Source organism: Perognathus longimembris, chromosome 5 (genome assembly GCF_023159225.1).
Source record: "Perognathus longimembris pacificus isolate PPM17 chromosome 5, ASM2315922v1, whole genome shotgun sequence".
Taxonomy (NCBI): domain Eukaryota; kingdom Metazoa; phylum Chordata; class Mammalia; order Rodentia; family Heteromyidae; genus Perognathus; species Perognathus longimembris.
In genome coordinates, this window is record NC_063165.1 from 75,437,700 (window position 1) to 75,459,366 (window position 21,667).

Genomic DNA, 21,667 nt, shown 5'->3' on the forward strand with positions numbered 1-21,667 from the left:
TTTCCTTCTTTCTTTGGTTATGTTGACCACATAGGTGTCTTTGTCAAATGTGACACAATGAATTAGGGAAGCCTTTGATAAAAATTAGCATTAGCCATGGTGGCACTGTACTGAAATAGGGAGTGTTACATGTTTAAGAAAGTAGAGAGAGATGGAGATTTGGGATAGAGGTACCATATCCTCTGTGCTCCATGCTGACCTCAGTCTCAACTCTAAAATGAATGCCAAGAGTTGTTTTAAGGGTTATCGGGTTAAGAGTTAGTTAAATGCGATTAGACATGAAGTATTATATGAAGGTATTTTTAACAATATAGAGAATGGTTGATACTATTAACCTGACTTGGTGGAGGTTAGAGTTCTTTAGGTAGTGGAGGTGCTAAAACTCTTGTGACAACATTTTTTTATTTAGTGGTACTGAGTAACACTGCTATGTTGATAAGCTTCCATTCATAAAAATTGGTTGTGGGCTTATTCTAAGACATAATCCCCAAAGTGAGGATCATCTGAAAGGTGAATTCTATCTATCTATCTATCTATCTATCTATCTATCTATCTATCTATCTATCTATCATCTACAAAAACAAAAACCCTCTGAAACACAGAGGTCACAGAAATGAGCAAAGAAGGATTTGATGACAAGGGTAAAGCCAGAAAGCAATTTAACTCCACAATCGACAGAATTTAGAAGGCTAACAGCACCAGAAATGTCTCTGTGTCACTTTTTATGAGTCAAAAGATGTAGAATCCCTCACTTCTCTAAGCTTCTGCTTCCCAATTGTGTGAAAAATGTGCTCTTATACATAAATAAATGCTGCATTCTCTTCTAGCTCAAACTTTAGTTTTCAAGCTCATTCTTTGTTTCTATCCTAATATATTTGTCATAAGAAGTCTACCTTTTCTTTAAGCACATTACTTCTTCCTGCCCCTGGAATTTGAGGCATATGGCTGTTACCTGGCAGAAAAAGATGTTGAGACAAGCTTTTATTAATGCACAATCTATAGGTTATATCTCTAAAGGAAGTTGAAGCATTTGTCCATGTAATTATGACAGCTTCTCCACAGCTCACCAGTTTTATTTGAAGGTTGAGAAAAGGCCAAAATATTATGTGAAAGAAAAGGGAAGAGAAGAGGGAATGAGCACAATGATTCAAGCTTCCTCTCGAGAGGTACCACTTCTAACCTTCTTGGCTGAGCCACTATGGCCTCCAAAATAGACGAATTAGGATCTCAAGATTGTGCAAAACTTGGTGTACACTAAATGCTGGGATTTTCTTCAATGAATCCTTGAATAAACGTTTGAAGATGAAATAGCTGACTAGCCCCCAGTCTAATACTGCACGGAACAGGCTGTTACACCAACGTAAATACAGCGTGGTAACAGGAGATAGATCAACTTTTGCAGAGAATTTCAGTTTGGATGCCAGAAATTCAAAATTACCCTGGCAGAGCTGAAGGATATGCTTAATGTTTTTTGGAAGAAACATGCAAATTACCTCATTCTTAAGTATTCCCTAGAGGCCATTATTATTTTTTTTATCCCATTCCCAAGTATTACTCATGAAGTGGAAAGGGATGACCAATTTCTTAAAATGCTTTTGACACTCTTCGGTGTTTATAATGTATATAATAACATCAGCCAAAGGCCAGGTACATTCGCAGTATGCCCTTTATATTTCTCTGGCTTTGCCCACTTTTTAAAACATGGGTTTCATTTTAATTCTATTTTTAAAACTAACTATAATATATTTTGAACCCAACCAAATTCCCGGTTTTGGACAACTCATGAGTCATTTTCTTATGTACATTATCTCTGAGCTGTTTCCTTGGCAGCAGACTGGGTTGCTGTTCTGGGCTGCCCAGGCCGACTTTGCTGCCCAGAGACTGACTGGGGGAGTCAGCATCCTGACTTCTTGGATGATAGGGGATGGCACTGAGTCTGTGGCACTGCTTGCGGCCCGGGGAAGTCCCACCTCCAACTTCAAAATCCACACCAGAGACGGAAGACTGTTGGAGGATGGGAACATGTAGGAGCAGGGAGTTTGGACATAATCTCCCTTCTTTTTGGCCTGATGGCCTGGAGATTCCCTCTACTAAAACTTTGTCTGCTGATGACTGAGCATTTGTTCTGGATCCAACTGAAACACTTGGATGCCAACATCCAGTGTCTCCCTGGGAGAAATGTGTCATCTCTTGGACTCCTTCCATTTTTTGCCAAATTGAAATCCAAGCCATTGGATCTGCTTATATATATCTTAAGTTCTCTCAGTACAAGTCATGGCTTTATATTCCGAAGCCCTTGAAATGATGGTTAGAAATAATTGATCAAATAATAAAATCACATCTTGGTGCTGGAATGTCTATACGACAGAATTATTTTTATTTTAGGATGACTTACAAATAACCTTGGATTTTAAGTTCAGTAGAACAGGCAACGTGTTTGTTTAGAGGGCAGGGCCATTAAAGTCGACTGTATTTTTTTTTCTTGTTTGAATTGGATAAAATTGTAATATATCCTTTATGTCACAGTAGCACCCTAGTGGTTATCATGTTGCATTAGTTACATGAGTTTGGGGGCAACATTATACAGTATATACTGCCTCCAGTAAATACACCAGTCATGCTTATGGTTACACAGTCAGCGCCAGGAAATTTAGGATGACATTCCCTGCAGGTTAGTAATTCTACCCATTATTTATATTGGTTTGATTTGAAACTAGATGAAGCTAAGTATTTTTGAAGACTTTTTCTGACAGCATTCTAGAAAAAAAACACGAGAGAATAGTATTTAGAATAAGTTTAATATGTGAGGATTGTTTTTTGAAATCATCTAAATTTTGTCAGAATGTCAGAGCATTGAGAAAGATGAGGAAAAGACTTATTCTGGACATGGGATGTTTCATCTATACATTTAAACGTCTCTTAAACAACAATCTATTTTAAGTATATCCTTTAGATTAACTCCAAGGCAATAAATTGAACCCAGTTCTTAAAAATGGATAAAAGCTGAGGAATGAGTCTGTGTTGGAGTTAAGGCAGATGTGGAAACTGTCCAACACTTCCTTGGCAGCTGGCGAGGCCATGCAGCTGGATATCTTCTCAGAGTGGGCATTTCTCATGTTGAAGCTACAATACAGAAGTCAGTACTTTAGGATGGTTGCCATAACAGCACAAGAGTTTGGTGCAAACATTACACGATAGCAGGGAACTCCACCAACGAAGTCTGTGCTTTCCTAGTGAATTAAGACTAGATTAGATTATTTTGAGCCTCTACAATAGCATCTTAATTCTAAGGACATCATAGTACCTCCTATCTTCTGATTTGCTTACCTTTTAATGTCGAGAGGCTGATGAGGAGGTCTTCTAGCACCAATGCAGTCATGCATTATGAGGAGAAAGCCCTCCAGCCCCCTCTTCCAGCTTTGCTTGAGCAGATGAATGTGCCATCTATCATTTGGATGTGTTGTTTGTACCACTCTTAATTCTTCTCTACTTCCAGTTTTTTTGATCACTCTAATACCTTTAAAATTTTCTGAAATGTGTTCAATTTATTTTCTCCTCATGTTCTTTATGAAAACCAATTTTTAAAAATCTCTCCTGTTCAGTAAATTAATGTCTGCTGAATCAAATAGAAGAGACTGGTCGATCATCTCTTAGCTTGGGAATCCCAGGCAATAAGGCCCTAGCAAAGGTGAAAGTAAGTTCCATGGCTTATGGACTACATTCATTGATATTCACACATCTGATGTCATTCATCAGAGATATCAAAGACATCAAATTTGTTTTGCTTTCTAAAACACCTTAGATTGATAACTGATGCCAGCACAACCAGATTTTTTTCTTTTTCTCAAGAATATTATGCTAAATGCTTTAACAGCTGTAACCTAACAGTGCAACTTCTTGACTGGGAAGTTACAAAAGAGAATCTTGATTGATTAAAGACATGGCATTGAAACAGTGATAGTGCGGGTACAACCACAGGAAGGGGATACAAGAGGATCATCAACAATAGAAGCTATTATTTCACATGGCATGCTGAAAGTAATTACAACAGTGATATAACAGTTGTTTCGTATCTTACCTGAGTACATTGGAAAACTGTATATACTGGTATTAGAACTAGGGAAGTGAAAGGGAATATCAAAATCAAGAGACAATGGATAAAAAGATAAATGACTACAAGTCAATACTTGAAAAACCATTTGGTGTAAACCAACTGAACAACTCATGAGGGGAGAGGGATAGGGGGAGGGGGAGAATGAGGGAGGAGGTAACAAACAGTACAAGAAATGTACCCAAGGCCTAACATATGAAACTGTAACCTCTCTGTACATCACTTTGACAATAAATAAGAAGAAAAAAAAGACATGGCATTGCATAATTGTTACGAGAATAATAGAAATACTTATGACCAGAAAATTTTAAGTATTTTGTAGGAATGTAAAATTGCATTTTTGGATTAGCACAATACAGCTCATTGTTTATGCCACTGGATTTTATTTAGTCCAGTAAGAAAGAAATGAATATCTCCCTCAAGCCTGTGTTAAATACAATATAAAGAAAGTACAAACCAAGTCAGTAGATCAGTTGATGATTCTTTTGTTAGGGTTCTTTTGTAACTGTGTTTATGTTGACTTCATGTGTTGATATTAAATTTGTCAATTCATTATACAAATTAAAATTTTCTGATAAAAAGTTTGTTCTATAAATATATAAATCCCAAGAACACAAATGTATACCCACCCTATCATGAAAAATATATCTTTGTTTTTTTCTGTCTGTGCTTGGATACTGTCCCTGAGCTCTTTTACTCAAGGCTAGTTACCTACCACTTTGAGCCACAGTCCCACTTCCTGCTTTCTGAGAGTTAATCAGAGATTAGAGTCTCAGGGGCTTTTCTGCCCCAGCTGGCTTTGAACTATGATCCTCAGATCTTAGCCACCTGAGTAGCTAGGATTGCAGGTGTGAGCCACTGGTGCCTGATGGAAAAAAAAATATATATATCTTTTAAGATCTTGATCATCATGATATATTCTCCTTATCTGTATTCCAAACAAATTTTGAGAAATGGAGTCGAATAGACTAGGACGTGTTTCTTTGTCCTCTTATTGGTCAGTCTTGGTGAAGTTCACTGTACAGGCTTAAGTTATGAAGTTGGGATTTCCAATCAAATTCAAACTTCTTGGTCCATGTTCATGTTCTCATGTTGAGAAATGAGCTTCCTGTTTTGAATGGAGAGAAGCTGAAGCCTAGTGTTGCTTTTTTTCCCCAAAGAGCAAAGACCTTGAGTTAGGAAAAAAAACAGACAGACTTTTGAATGTCCTATGGCTCTTACGGTAAAATATCTGATGAGTTAAGTGTAAAAGAATAAGAAACATATGGATTAAACTTCACTGCTAATGCACATAGGCTTAAAAATTAAGGGAAAAAGTACTTGGCAAAATGTGGTTTTGGTTTTGCCAAATCTGAGGTTGGAGAATAGATGGAGAGACTGAACAAAGCCAACCTACCTGGCATTGGCCCTCTGCAGCCTGCCATGGATGGAGGCTCTTGATGAGCCCTGGCCTCCGTGAGTCTAGTTGGTGCTGTGTGCTGGCCTCTGGGCTCTTGAGCTTTACACAGTTTGTGGGGATAAAAATCCCAAGATTAGAGTTGTGAACAAATTGGTCTAAGACATGATTACATTCCTTACCCAATGGATGTTATTTTTAAATTATTTAAAACTCTAAATTAAACATTTATAAAATTACCCGTCCTGGGACTTGAACTCAGGACCTGGGTACTGTACCTGAGCATTTTTGCTCAAGGCTAGCACTCTACTACTTGAGCCACAGCTCCATTTTTGGCTTTTTGGTACTTAATTGGAAGTAAGAGTCTCATAGGCTTTCCTGTCCAGTCTGGCTTTGAATCATGATTGTCAGATCTCGGCCACTTGAGCAGCTAGGATTAAAGGCATGAGTCACTGGTGCTTAGTTTAAGTAACATATTTTTAATACAAAATTCAAATATTAAAATGGTATTGCATTTGGGTATCTTCCTGTATCAAGTAGGAATTTATTTGGTATGTATGGTAAGTTTTCTGTCTCTCTGTTTCTCTCTGTCTCTGTCTCCTCCTCTTGCTTGTTTGTGTAGTTTATAGGTTTGTAATCAGGCCCTTGCATGTGCTCCACTCCACCACTCGAGTCATGCCTCCAGCCTGGCTTTTTTCTTGTTGACTAGAGATGCAGTCTTTAGGATTGTTCTTTCTGGGCTAGCCTCTAGGCTAGACCCTGGGCTAGACCCTCTAGGTCTTCAGTAGCTAGGACTACAGGTGTGATTCACCAACACTCAACTATAAGTCTCCATTTTCTTACCTGTTTCTTCCCTTTTGATATTTGGCATTCCCACTCTTGGTATGATTATCTCACAAGCATGTATTCTCTGTTCTCCTAATCCTTAAGCTTTTTGGTGGAGAATTTCTATCTGTCTTGTATTTGTATTTTTCAATGAAACCTAGCTATTATATCGAAATAAATAACTTTAAACAAAAGTCAGCATATACGAATAAATGTTTTACAAACTATTTAAATGGGCAGTCCTTTAAAGTGAACGTAGTTTTTTATTATTATACCATCATTCTAAGAGATATCTTTTAAATAGTATAATTTTACATTTAATTAAGACTATTTCATGCCTACTTCTAGTCAAGAACAGGTTGATACACATTTCTAGTATCAAAATCTCTAAAGCAAATGCATGCCTGAAAGCTGTAGAACCAGGTATAAACTAAATGATGTACTCAGTTTGACTTGTATTGTTTCTCTTCTATTTCTTCGAAGACAATTCAGCAGTAAATGCACATTCAGAGTGATTAGAATTCTCCTGAAACATTTTCATGCTCCCCCATTTACAGAGCTTTTAACAAATGAGTAACGCTTCACTTTGCAAGTAGCATAGTAGCAAGTGCCTGCATTGTAATTATACACATATTTAAGAGCCTCTCTGTAGAACCATCCACAATTCATGCTGGAGACTCGTGGCCAAGACTCCATTCATACATCCTACAAGGTTACATGAGCTGTGGCTTCCATCCCACTGGGCTACACAGGATATGAGCTGGGTCCTGGCAGCTTCAGAAACTAGAATGAGAGTAAATTTAAAGAGAGAGAGGGAGAGGGAGAATAAAGTTCCTTCTGGCACTGAGATATTAGAAATTTGACATGTCCAACTGGGAGTAGACTTTGGCACACAGAACTGAGAGATAGCTAAACAAAGATTTGTTCAATTTGATAAAGTCTCTAGCTAAGAGTACCTCGCCAACTTTCTTTCTAAAGCTACGTTTCACAGCTGAATTATAAAAACTTGAAAATCAAGAGCTTTTCGAATGGAAATGATGACAGATTCAACTCATGTGAGGTTACATCAATCAAACATTGCTATCATATTTTATAACTGTTTGAGGGTCTTACAGAAAGAAATGGTGCTATGCCATATGAGATCCATTCCCTTTGCTAAAAAAAGAAAACTACCAAATGCCAACATGGTACACTCTTTTATGCTTAAAACTGCCTTCATACTACATTTTTATAAATAAAAGTGTTAAAAATTGTTAGCATCCAAGTAACTTTTGCTTAGTTTCAATATGATAAAGAAAAGGCAGAAACTACCCACTGATGTACTTTTGGAGAATTCTTCTCTTCAGCTAATTTGCCAAGATGAACTTTCTTTGCGACTATTGAACAAAGGGTAAGATTTACTATATTATCAGACTATCCATATGGGCTAGGAAGTAAAAGAAAATTTTAGTACAAAAAAAATGAATCTTGAGCCTGCGTAAGTAGAACATGCCCATTATCCTAGCTACTCATGAGGCTGAGATCTGAGGATCCCAGTTTGAAGCCAGCCTGATCAGGAAAGTCCCTGAGACTCCTATTTCCAATTAACCACCAAAAAGCTGGCAGCAAAGCTGTGGCTCAAGTGGTAGAGTGTCAACAACAAACAAACAACGAAAACCATAAAGGACAATACCCAGGAACTGAATTCAAGCTCCAGTACCGGTGCAATTAAAAAAAAAATTGAACATCCTAGGTGTGTTATAAACTTTATATAGGTATATAAATACAGAGTAACATTTATATCTGTTTTGAATCCATCTTAAAATTTAGTTGATCCTTTTCATGCACACCTAAATTGAATTTCATCAAAAATCATGGGCAGAGACCACAGGAATAATTAAGAAATAATTACAAAAATAATAAGCCACATTGCTTCTTATCCCTCTGTAAGAATGGGGAATTGGCACTTGGATTTCTAAGAAAAATCAAGAAAGTTTATATAGATTCAAATACTAGGGAAATGTTCTGATTATAATTTGAGTGTGGAATGATTACTCAAGAGGCACAGAAGGGGAGGGGTATTGGTTGGTGAAACATATGCATTTTGTTTTTCCATATTGCCATGAAACTCTTCACCTGGTATGTGCGTTCCTTAGCAGAAAGGAGAAGTTACAGTTCACAAATTAATGAAAACCAAGTGATGCCTTTGAAGAATTCTTAAGTGAACCTTAACCAATGCCTTGGGCTACATGTTCAATGTGAACAAAAAAAATTAAGGTGAACTGGCCACTGCTACTGAGAGTCAATTGACAGAAGGCATGGGTCATTAATTTTGTGTCCTTTGTTTTGTCAGTGTGTTTTCGTGAGGCCTGGTAAAGAAAGTAAAACCACTGATGCTGAAAATTGTCTGCTCTGTAGCTCATTTCCCCTCCCAGCGTGCACTGACCCAAGGGAGTGGGCTTCAGGTCGCCTGCTCCCCATTTCCCTCCCAAATACGCCTGGCAACTGCAAGTTGGAGAACAGCTCCATTGGGTTGGTATTGTGGGTAGTTCTTTGAGAGTTTGTGCTTAATCAGATGCAGAACCTAAGCACTATTAAAAATGAGATGCCAGCTCACAATGTTTTCTTGTGTCCTCAACAGAAATTCTAAGCTAGGCTTTGCAACTTGAGTTCCATCCAATGGCTGGAAGGGAGAATGTGACACTTAAATTGGTTAGTTCACCTTAATTCCCCATCCATTCCTTACCAGTAGTCCCTGAGAACTACCTTCTGGTTTCTTTGTCACATAAATGAGTGATATAACTCAAAAGCACACATAATGCTAGGATCCTATGCTAAGGCTGTGTTTGGCTTTAAACTATGTTCTAAATCATTATATCCAGATATTATTGTTTATCAATAATTCCATAATTCCGGACCAATACAATTGCATCACATTTTTTTGCCACATAACTTTGTTTGAAAACTGATCTTTAGGGATCAAAGTTTTGAAAACCTGGCTGTCATATTAGGTCAGATTGTCAAATCTCAGCAACACTTGTAGAGTTCTCAAAGTAGGAAGGATGCAGATTGGTGTGAATCAGAGTAACTATACCTCTACATCAGGCAGGAAGTTGGGGCTGGAGTTGTGGCTCCCAGTGGTAGAGTGCCAGCCTGTAAGTGAAAGCAAGGGACTGTGAATTCAAGTCTTGGCCCTTAAAAAGGAAAGAAAAGAAAAAAAAAACAACCCCAAAGAACCTTCAGGAAGGAAGCCAAGGAATATTTGCAGGTCTTAGGCAAACATTATTTGAAGGTTTGTTGATTGAATTATTCATAGTAGTCCAGAAATCTTAGAATCATGTGTTATATGATTTTGTGTAGATTTTCATCTGTGAACTTTATTTATCAATGATTCTTGGTTGGGACCCTACATGTTCAGTTCAGGCATGATTTGGATGTAATCAGAAATGATTCTGTATTATGATAGTTTCCACCCCATTTTTATAAATAGTTATTCAATGATTTCATTTAATGCAAGGAAATCTCAGCTTTCTGGACTGCACAACATGTTGGTAAATAGTATACAGTGTAGAATGTGCTGGAAGGGAAGGGAAGGCATTTGGGAGAACGTGGAGTCTGGAAACCTTGCTTACAGATGAGCGAAGTGAAATGAATGTACTTGTAGTCTTTGGTAGGACTACCCTAACAGTGTTCGACAAACTTATTTCCCTATGATTTTGAAGATCAAAAGTCTAAGATCAAAATATTGGCAGGTTTGATTTCTTCTGAGGTATCTCTCCTTGGGTTTCCTCCTTGTTACTATGACATCCTGTGGCCTTTCCTATATACCTTCAATTCACTGGTTTCTCTTTTTGTGTCCACAGTAGCTCTTTTTAGGAGGATACTAGTCAGTTGAATTGTGTTCCATCATCATGGTCTCAATTTAATCATTTAAAACTATCCTGTATTCAAGTGTATTCACAATCTGAAGTGTTTGAAGTTATGGTATCAACATATTAATTTTAGGAAGAAATAATTTGACTCATAATTACTGCTATGGTAAAATATCTAAACTATCAAATGGACAGCAGACAAAAGACAAAACAACATCTAGAAATGTACCCTTGCGCATTACATCTACACCAGGTGTAGAAAGTTAAAGGAGGAATCTGTGCAGTGCAAAATGTGGGGCAGATTTCACTGTGATAATTAAACATCTACTACATACAAATTACTGAACTTAGCTTTGTTTGGGAGGACTCATTGAAGTAGCCAGAATATTGGGAATAGCAAATTTCTGAATTTCTACATTATCAGGGGAGGTTCTGACTTCAAGCTACACTTTCATTCAGATTGATTTAGGGTAATTGTTCTAGATAATTCTTAGGATGTTTTATGGTTTGCAATTTGTTGAAAATTCCTGATATGTATATAATAAAAGTAGTGAACATACTGTTTTACATGGTATTATTCTAAACTCATACACATATTATTATACTTAATCCTTACAAGGGTGTTATGATATAGGTGTTAGAAAATTTTTATTTTGGACACGAATAAATTGAACAATTATTAACAAGTGTAATTTATACAAAAGTCATCCAGCTGTTATAAAAAATTGACCCAAGTTTAACAGAACTCCACCACATTTTTTAACAAAGTAATTTAGAGAAAAGTACTTTTTGTTGTAGACAAAGGTCTTGCTGCCTAAAGATCCAGTGTATATATTGACTTTTAATTTTTCAAACAAATTTCAATATTAAAAACTAGGGAAAATATAATAAATGCTTACTGCCTACATTGCTATCATTTTTCAACATCATTTTAAGAAATGAACTTAAAATATATTACACCATTGCATTAAATAAATTTGTCAACCCCTTAATGAAAGAATTAGGTGAATGGTTATTTTTCTACACAAGGATCTTTTTAAATGGTAAACCATTCACAGAGTAATGAACATGTGTCCTCCAATATTATTTGTAGGGTCTGAAGCTAATATACCAATAAGAAAAGTATACTGGCTTAACGCCATTCATATAATGAGATTTTTTTAAATTGTTAAGTACTATACAAAGAAGTTGCGATTTAATGAGATGTTTTAATGCAAAAAACAACAGAATTAAGGGGCAAATACTTGGGCGATGTGAATATACGAAAAGTAAATATGCACTGTCTCAGTGAATCGATGAGATTGTCTAGTGACGTTTCAGAGAGATGAGAGGATTTAATTTCTTTCATAGAATGATAGTCTTGTGTGTTGTGTTTTAGCAAAGTGATCCTGACAGCTCTGGTTCTGGATGTAACTATGGAGCAAATCTCTGCCCTTAGATATCAGATATCACCTGCTAGATGAAAGCACTGCATTGGTAGTCCTGCCTCAGATTGCCAGCACTGGTCCACTTGTGTATTTATGAAGCTTGCAATGGGTGTGTGTTTTTAAGAGAATAAAATAACTTGATTTCATGATCGATTAAAATAAAAACCATGTGGTTGATCTGATAATGTTTTTAGAAAACTAATCATTCTAATTATTGTTTTTTTTTCTAATTAGGCTCAAAACCTTCCTCTATGACAGGAATTACACTTAGAAAATATCATAGTTGAATTGCATGGTTGCTCATTATGTATAAATCTGAATCAGGGTCAATAACTGAGAATGTTCCATTTCTCCAAAGAGAAATGTTCACTTTTATTTGGAAAGAATAGGTCTTGGCAGACAAGCAAGTAACTAGCAGATGGAGGGGGCTGTGCCACATGGATTATAAGTTTTCCCCTCTCTTCTTATTGATGTCTTAAGTTGAACATGTTCCATCTGTCCAATCTCAATAATGAATCACAACTTTTTTATTGTAAAGGTAACAAATCCCATATAGGGTAAATGAATTCAAGCATATAATGAAATGTACAAGACTTGATGCTCTGCACTGTATCCGTGCTGAGTATTAAGTGGGAAGTGTGGAAATATAATTTCTGAAGCAGATGAGGGCACTAGAAAAAAAATCCCCTCTCAGGCTTTTAAGTTTTATTTTCATCTACAGGTTACAAATATGAGTGTTGACTTGTAGGAATTATTTGAATCTGATTAATTTAGTTATTGGTTCTGTGAAAACAGTCACTTGAAACTATGAGATATAGTAAAATATTTCCCTACCACTAATGTACACTTGAAGAATACCATATACCACCTTGCTTACATGCAAGCAAAATACAGCTTGCTGAGTATGGCTAGTCTGTTGATTTCTACATAGTTTATTGTGGGTATCATTAATACCTATATTTTGTAATAATAATACCAAATATTATTTACATTTTGCATATTTAATTTCTGTGGGACTAAATCTTTATTTTGCCTCTTATTAAATGGATAGCCAAAACACTTCCAATGGAAAACCAATAAAGAGGTCATATGATTCTTTTATTGTTGAAGTGGGATTAAAATTTAAGCAGCTGTTTGGCCTGGTTACTACATACATTTTTAAAACTTTGCCTTTTGTGTTTTTATTTTTCTTGAAGGGGTAGGGCTGTTGACCGAATCCACTCTTGGTGGCCACAAAACTTTGCAATGCAAATAGTTTAGCTTATTGAGTTTGAATTGTCATTGTAACTATCTTGTCTTCTTGTGACTTGATTTGAATTTTTTGTCCCTCTTAAATCTGGGCTTGAAGTTAACTTTCTTTACTTACAGATAATTGAAGCCGACCAAACTTGTTAAAGTCAAAACCAACAACGCCATGCTTTATTCCCCGCCTGCCTCCAAGTCTAGTCACAGACTCTGGTAGATTCTGCAAATGACCACTGCAATTTATGCAGTGGCATGTCAGAAACCTAATGCTGTAATTTTCCTCTTCCTAATGGAGAATTAAGAATCTAAAGGGCCTGGACAATTCACGTGGACGGAATCCCCATGGCTTGGGTGCAGAGGTCTTGCAAAAATTTAGTAAGTGAGAAGGAGAACAAAGATTCTTAGTTGGAGGGGGAAAAAACGGGATCGCCTGTGGCTAAGAAGCTGAGGGGGACAGGTAGGCACAGTGGGGTGCAGGATAATGAGGTACATGGCAAATGTGATGCACAGATGTTAAGCCAACTGTAGCTCCGGCTTCCAAAGTTGTGCATGCCACAGCACCATGCCTCAGGGCTATGTCTACACCAGAACATTTGGAGCAGTAAACGACAGCAACATTAGGTTCAAATTAATCTATTACTCCAGAGCTGTGAAATGTTGGTTGCTTGTTTCAGAATTACATTGCCTGTGGGTGAAATGTTTTAGGTAGATTTTAATGCAAGCTCATGACTTGCTGAGGAGATTAAGAGGAGAAAGGGAAATTAGAAAAGTTAGGAGAATTGTGGAGGGGGGCACATTGCTGGTTAAAGTATATGAAAAAGTATTACATATTTCACGGGCAGGTCTGGTCTCCTGTTGACCACCTGCTGGGATTGAAATATCCCACATCATAATGAAGGCAGGTTTGGAGAAGCCTTGTAAAGACTTGAGCCCTGCCATTGAAGAAGGCAGACAAAGGGAGCTTTGGGGGTTCCTTGTGAGGGGTAAGTATGTCAATTTGGGGCACCCCAAATTAATATGGCAATTGATACTGCTCCACTTGTTGAGACGAATAGGTAAACATGTTGCATGTAGGTGTAAGTAAACTCCAGAGCAGGCAGCTAGTGGCATCGCAGCATTGTCAATGCTCCCCTCTGCCTGGGGCATGCGTTGATACTGGCAGGACCTTGTGCACAGACCTGTGTGCTAGTCAGCTCTCTCTTCCAAAGTAGAGAAACTAGACCTTGAAATAACCCGTCTTTTCCCTTTTTGTCAATTAAATAGCTTATTCAATCAGAAGGGGGAACAAACCTGTTTGGAAGTATCTATAAAGATTTTTTTACAATATTGTAGTTTTTTCTTATAAAAACACTTAATTGAAATGCCTAAGAGCTGCCCAGCACAAAAGTCAATAAAAGCCCTAGAATAGAGTTTATAGGGGTTGTCTATGTACATAATTAAATCCTTCAGGCACTTTAAAACTCTGCAAAATAAATGGTTATGCAAGGATAGCCTGCTGCGAGAAGAAATGCTGTATCAGCTTTAAGCAGCTGCCCATGTTCCCTGTTTCTGGGTTGGAATGAGAAAGCTATTAGAACAGTAGAAGACTGCAAGCCACATACAAATCATCTTGGTTACTGACACTGGGGGGCGTTCTTTACGGTGGCTGTCAAGACCAATACAAAACATGGCTTGTGCCTGCAAAAGTCAAGGGCCTTTATTGAAGAAGATGTTAGGGATCCGGAAGCGCATCCGGGAGCATCTTCATTTGAGTTCAGCTGTTATAGAAGCAAATTTATTGCTGGTCCCGACTGAAGTAAAGGCGCAGCGAGGTTCGCATGCTAGGTTGGATAGAGTAACCAAGGTTAATTACTTGGCAGTGATCTATAGGAGGAAAAGAGGAAGAACAGTATTTAGATTTATTTTTACTGTTCTTTAGGGAATATATTTGAAGGGATGGATTATGGGGTGGTACTAAGGCAAAATTAAAAAAAAAAAAAAGCGGAAGCAAGCAAGCAGGCAAATGGATGAATGAATGCAACCAACAGAAAAACTGTAGGTTTGTTTCTCTCCCTGGCTCAAAGTTATGATAAATGATAGCACGAAGCAAAGATAACCTACCATGAGGGTAGGATCACCAAGGCCAAATACTAAAACTCCCAGCTGACTGGCCCATACACTGCGGCCTCTGTTCATGTTTATTTTTCCTGCTCACTCTTGGTTTCGTCAATCAGTATGATAGACGATAAGTCCTGACTAGAGCAGCCTGCGTCCTGCTCTCTCACGGTGGGTTCCTTGTTGTGGTTGGCGCCATACAGGCGGAGGATCGCCCGCAACAGAAGCACGGAGGGGATGAGGCGGGAAGCAGTCTTGCAGCAGCCGGCTCCTTGGAGAATAGCAAGCAGGACTGTTATCAGCAGATGCTGGAGTTGCCAGAAAAACTGACCACACATTAGTAGCTTTGTTTGGGTAGAGTCTAAGGGGGCTGTAGCTCACAGACTTGAGACACTTTCTGTTAAATCATCCTTGGTTTCAAGTGTTAAAAGAAAGCTGGTTCAAAAAGAAACCATGGCTGATTGTGCTGCAGGCAGGAATCCTCTTCAGAGTTAGGAATTTGTGGGGAGTTCTTGGGCTGAGGTGTAAATGGACATCAACTGAAAAAAGGGAAAAAGAGGGGGAGAGAGAGAGAAGAGTTGTATTCTGGTCTACCGTGCACTTCTAAGTAAACTATCTCCTGTCCTGCAAAGCAATCTCTAAACACAATGGGAGCTTTAGCTAGCTGGTGACATATGAAGCACTCCTCAGTTAGCCAACAGCTCATCAGATAAATGGAATTTCCTGAATGCTCTTCACAGATCACTAATGTTGTTTATCTAGTCTCTCAGTGCTAATACTTTTTACATTTCATCCTATGAGAAGAGGTTAGCTTGATGGTGTGTCTTGGAAACTTTCTGAAATATTTTGGTGTCACAATTTTTTTTTTCTTTTTGGAATTCGTTTTGTAGAAGCTCAGAGACTATAAAAAATTTAATCAAGAATGTCCTGATATGGTTCACTGAAGGAGCCAAAGTGAAATTCTTCTGATATCTTGTGATGCAACATGGGTCACACATTGCCTATTCAACAACTCCCCCCCTCCCTCCCTTACCCTCCCCCCCCCCCCCCCCCGCATTAGTGATTCTTAAGAACAAATGCTTTGGAAATCTGGAGGGTTGTTTTTTTTTTTATTGTTGTTGTTGTTGTTGTTTTTGCAAGAAATCTCAGGTAATAGTCACACACCTTTCCCTAAAGTAATATCTCCTGATGATAGAAAGAATAAGATAAACTTTGACGGCTCTTTTAATGGAGACAATTTTTCTCCATTTGAAATATCCCACTAATGTGTTAGGAGTATTTCCTCTGAGTTCAAGGTACATTCCCCAAACAAACAAACCAAAAAAATGAGGGCTTTGTAATTCTAACTCTTTCTACCTGGTGCTGCTCTGTATAACGGCTATGATGTATGGTAAGGTGAAACTTAACACGGGAATATTAGTTTTATTTCAGTTAATTATGTTACTAAGAACTCATGAACCTTAAGATTTAGGGTTGGTCTGTTTCTAGTTATACTGCCAAGGTTTTAACTTGATGGAGGGGGTCTGTTTCATTCTGCTGGGTTTCTCCACCTTTGTAACCCCTGGTTTCCTCTTTTCCTGAATCATGAGTTTACGTTCTCCCCTTCTGTGAGAAGATTGAATGCTAGTTCCACTCCAAAATGACTATGGTCACAAAATATCAACAGTGATTTTTTTTTAAAAAAATAGATCTTTCCCTATCAAAATATTGTTGCTGAATAATAGGGTAAAGGTAGCTATGATTGTTGATAGGAAGGAATCTGACTATTAATAAAAAGCAGACAAGGGTCTTGAAACAGTACTTCTACTGTTGCAATTTAGACACTTTATATTGCTTTATTTACTGCAACACCTGTAGCTACTCACATTGCTGGTGGCTGAAATAACCCAGGTCCACATGGGAAAGTATTACAATTTCATTGTGTTAGTTGTACTTACTGCTTAAGCTTTTCTCACAGTAGAAAGTCTTAGCTAAGTGTACAGGAGATAATAAAAAAGAGGATTTGGACTCATCGTGTCCCCTTAAATCTGTCTAATAAAAATCTCTCTTTGTAATTAGTTTTTGACTCTTCTTCCACTTCTGTTGGGCCTTCCAAGAGATGGGGTAATGGGGAAAATTGGTATTTGTTGAAGTTTTCCAATTGTCCCCACATTTCATGGTTTTATGGCTCATGCCTCTTTTCCCTAACTTTGGAAACAGAATACACTTCCTAAGCGTTTGCTTTTGCAGATGCTATAATGGATTTCGGATGGAAGATGTTTGCAAGCTCAACAGGAGAGAGAGGGTGCCTCATTTTTAAGGCAGTAATAACAAGCCATTCTTCATCTTTAATTGACAGCTTAATTCAGATTTCAGGCGGATGGGTTTTTAGTGATGCCCTATTTTTATTTTATCCCCAAATGCTGATAATCAGAAATCCAGAGGCATAGTCTTAAAAAAAAGAGTTCAAGTTAAGCAAATTTTTAATTTAGTGATCAAGATGTGGGGTAGGGGTTGGGAATGTAGGCTAAAATCTAGCCAGTGGTCATTTCTGCCTCATCTCTGCTGGAATGGCCCAGAGTTCAAGGGATTCGTACCCTTTTGACTTTAATTGCTCTGGGCCCACTGAGGCAAAGCAATAGTGCTCTATTTGTCTTGGGGTCAAGGAAACAATCACAAAGGCCTTTAGAATATCTTCAGACATTGGTAAGAGATAAACAGTATTTAGACATTTTATAATCATGAAACTAGCTTCTAGATAGTTGTCTAATTTCCTAAACCATGCTTGCTGAAGTTTATTTGGTTATTGAAACGTTAAGCATAACCAGTCATGTTCTCTCTAGTTTATGAAAATGTAGACAGGAAATTATCAGCAAATTGCTCGTTTAGAATTAAAGACAGGAAATGAACTTCAGCAGTTGAGTTCTTGTAGTCAAAAGCTTCTACCTAAAGCATAAGTAAAGCCAGAAAACTTTGCTTTTATTTTCTAAGTCTGGATTTTGTTATATCAACACGATATTCTGTCCTATTTCTCCTCAAAATTTCTATATTGTTTTTTACAGTATCCACAAGTGTTTCTGGTACTAATTTTCTTGTGATTTTAAAAAATATAACCAGTACTTATAGTTTTTACTTATATGAAACCAAGTACAGCTTCTTTGATTACATTAATAGTTTAATGTAGCATATGACATAGACAGAGTTTATGTTAATTTATTTATTTGGACATTGGAATATTTGAATATCTCTAAGTTTCTCTATGATTTTTATCTGAAATTCCAGAACTTTAAAAAAAGTCTTGATTAAAACACATTGACCCATGCTCCTAACTGGTTGATAGGTTTTCCTCAATGCGATCTTTCCAAGCTATTCCATTTTGAAAGTCATTATTTTGACTTTATGTTATATTGTTCACATGTCCAATATATCAGTGGTATCTACAAAATAATTCCTGTGCTTAATTTTCTTTTATATTTTTGTGTTGCCATTTTTATTTCTCTCTATATTTCAAATACTCTAATATTCTTTAAAGTTCCCCTTATTGGTATTACATTATTTAAATAAACCACAGACATAATTCTCTTCCAACAAAATGATTTGTACCATGCCTGACTATTTTGATTACCTTTAAGGAAAAATGAACTGCTTTGGATTAAACAAGAAAAGAACCTCAAATATTAGCCAAACTTTAAACCATACACTCAACTGGGTTTGAGGAAGTTAGAAAATGCTGGTTTTGTGATTAGTTTAAAATTTGCTTTTATAGCAATTCTTGTATAACACTTCTTTTATTATTTCAGAGCCTATAAAAGACAAAGGTAAGATCTCAAAAAGTACCTAATATTAACCAATTATCATATATTCTTATTACATCTCAATTATGGTAAAGATGTGATATATTCAAGTACAACTTAAATTATGTATAAGACATTATTGGTTCTTGGTATTAAAGTTTCTAGTGAATGGATCATGCTAAGTTTTAGCATGTCTGTTTACAATTTTTTGTTAAATGACTTAAACAGGGTATAAATGTTCTTAAATGTTATTACACTGCCATATTGAAAATGAAAATTTCCTTTTTGCTAGTGTTCAACTGGCATTTCCTTAGCTGAGTTTTCTAGAAAACTTTATACAAGAGAAAGTTGGTTTTCTAATCAGATTTATTTTTCTGGAACAGCTTTACATCTCTTGCAAATTCACAGAATGGAGTCCAGGGGATATTTTTTGCAACCTTGTGGAAGAGATTGCCTCACAATTGTCTTATTTAGTAATTGTTTTGCCCAATGGTACATTTATGGTTTTAGTTATTTGTCTTATGATTCCTGTTTGTGTTTTTTCTTACAAGAATCAGAAGGACCTACATGTATTTTTGCTGTGGTCAGGCGCCAAATTTGATGATCTCTCTTGTTCTAGTAACTTACTTAAATATCCCCATGAATCTGCACTAATTTCTTAATATATGAATCTAGACATCTAATGAAAAATACATGACTATACCTTACTTGGCAAGGGATTTGACTTAAATGCTTTTGCTAGAGCTGACATTTGAAGATAATTATCAGCATTGATTAATTTGAGAATTGTTTTTAGTAAGCCATCAATTCTTTTTGTGGAGGAGAACTATACAATATTAAATAATAAGCAAAAGAGATTAAAGGCTAGTAAAGAAAACTTCAGGAGAAATGTTAAGAGGTATGGACCATTAAAATTGGTGAACTACAATGATGACTTTCGAGTTAGCTGATATTTTCTTTAGACATTTGGTTTGGTGCTCAAATGTGTGCATTGAGCCTTGGGGAGAGCACTTTTATTACAGTAGAGATTCTTCTCATTGGAAAGAATGTTCATCTAAAACCTACCAGTAGGTTATCAGATGAGCTTTCTTTTTAGTGATCACCACAGCAGATTTTTTTGCCCTCATGAAGCTTACACTCTAGAAGGGAGAGACAGATGGCATATTAATATTAGTTATTGTGTCCCTAATAAATAATAAAGCAGTTTTGAATCTTTAATCAAAGATTAAAGTTGATTAGGCAGCACTAAAAATATCCAATTTTACAATCCATATTCTAGTGACATCATTTTATGGGTCAAATCTATTGATATTTTTGCAGACACAAGTTTTGACACTCTTATTTAATCATAAGGTAATTCAACTAGGCAGTATAGTTTTACTGTAATTAGACCACAGAAATCATCTCCTGGGGGTATTCATGAATAGTATGATGGTTTGTTTATTATGGTCAGTTCTAAACTACTTATTTTCTACAACTTATATGTCTTACCAGTGGGAATTAGATTGTTTGCAGAAGTCTTGAAGCGTTTGGTTCTATGTTTTATCTACTCAGACTTTTAGGAAGAGTTTCATCCAGATGTTTTGTTTATTTGTTCCTCAATTACATGTATGAAATTTTAGAATTTATGAGATCACAGGCCAAGTGAAAGGTCACAGTGGAGAGGTGAAGTCAGAAGCTAAAATTTGCGAAACCAAAGAAATGACAGGACAGTGCCAAAGGAAAGGTCAAAAGTCAAGTGACAGACTCTGTGTAGATGAAAGCAAATAGTGTGTTTGTTGAACGTCTGGGCATACTGAAGAGTCTCAATATTCATGCATACAAAGTCAAAGGCTCTTAACCTTGGAATTCATGATTAATAATTGTGTGCCACTTGTTATTACATGGATACATGTTACTTATTCACAGAGAAAAGCAGAAAGGGAGCATAGGGGAATTTTTTTTCATTTATTGGTTGTCATCAGTTATGATAGCTCCTTGGGCTAGTTTTGAGTACCGACGTTTGGGGTGTTTGAACAGGCTTCTGTTTTTGTCAGATGTAGGAACAATGTACATGGTAGATCACATAAGATGTTCAAAAGCTTCTTGAGGATTAGTATGAAAATGAATATCTTCTCTTTTAGACTTTTAGATTGCTACCCTCATGTGGTTTTGTTCATCCAGCCATTCATTCATTTCTATATTTACTCATTAGCTTAATAAATAGCAGATGAAAGTTGAGTCATTTTTTGGTTACTTCTACTGCAAAAATCTAAGAGAATATTTACTTGTTAGAAAAGTCATTTTTATTCTGTTAATATCATGACTAGACATCATTCCCAAGTTTAACATACTGGGTCAAAATATAATTGGGTTTTTGTTGTTGTTGTTGTTTGAGACAAGGTCTTGTTGTATACCTAGAGAGATTTTAAACTCATGGTCCTTCTGCTTCTGCATTTTGCTTGGATTACAGACATGTATCACCACACGAAGCTCAAACTACCTTGATAATTTCTTTTCTAAGCAAAGGCATTTGGTTCTATGGGGAAGATCAGCTTTTTAAAATTTTTTTTGTCATTTGTGAGAATGAGGAAAATGAAGACATAAATTTGTTTCTAAGAATGACACATATCATTAGTGTTGTTTCTTTCTATAAAGAACATTGGTTTTCCTCTGCTTTGGTAGAAGAAACATGGTAGTCTGTAATTTTATTTTTCATTTGGCATCATGAATGCACTGAAGCTACCAGATTCTTTTTGAGTATTAACATTCTTTTCAATTATTTTTTAGCCTCAAAATATGCATTTGTCATTATTTATATTTATCCTATATTTTTGAGAAGATTGTGGTGAGTGTGTGTATGTACACATGCTTCTACACACATATGTTCATGCATTTGTCATGAACAATAATAGTTCTTTGGAGTTTAGGGGACTTTGGTTAGGGGACTTTGCTTTATAAGTTGT

General features: G+C 36.6%; 1 protein-coding gene across 8 annotated transcripts in view; it reads left to right on the forward strand.

Annotated features, from left to right (window-relative positions):
* The window catches only part of Mecom (MDS1 and EVI1 complex locus), a 568,324-nt gene that overhangs the window by 401,903 nt on the left and 144,754 nt on the right, over positions 1 to 21,667 (forward strand). The window lies entirely within an intron of this gene.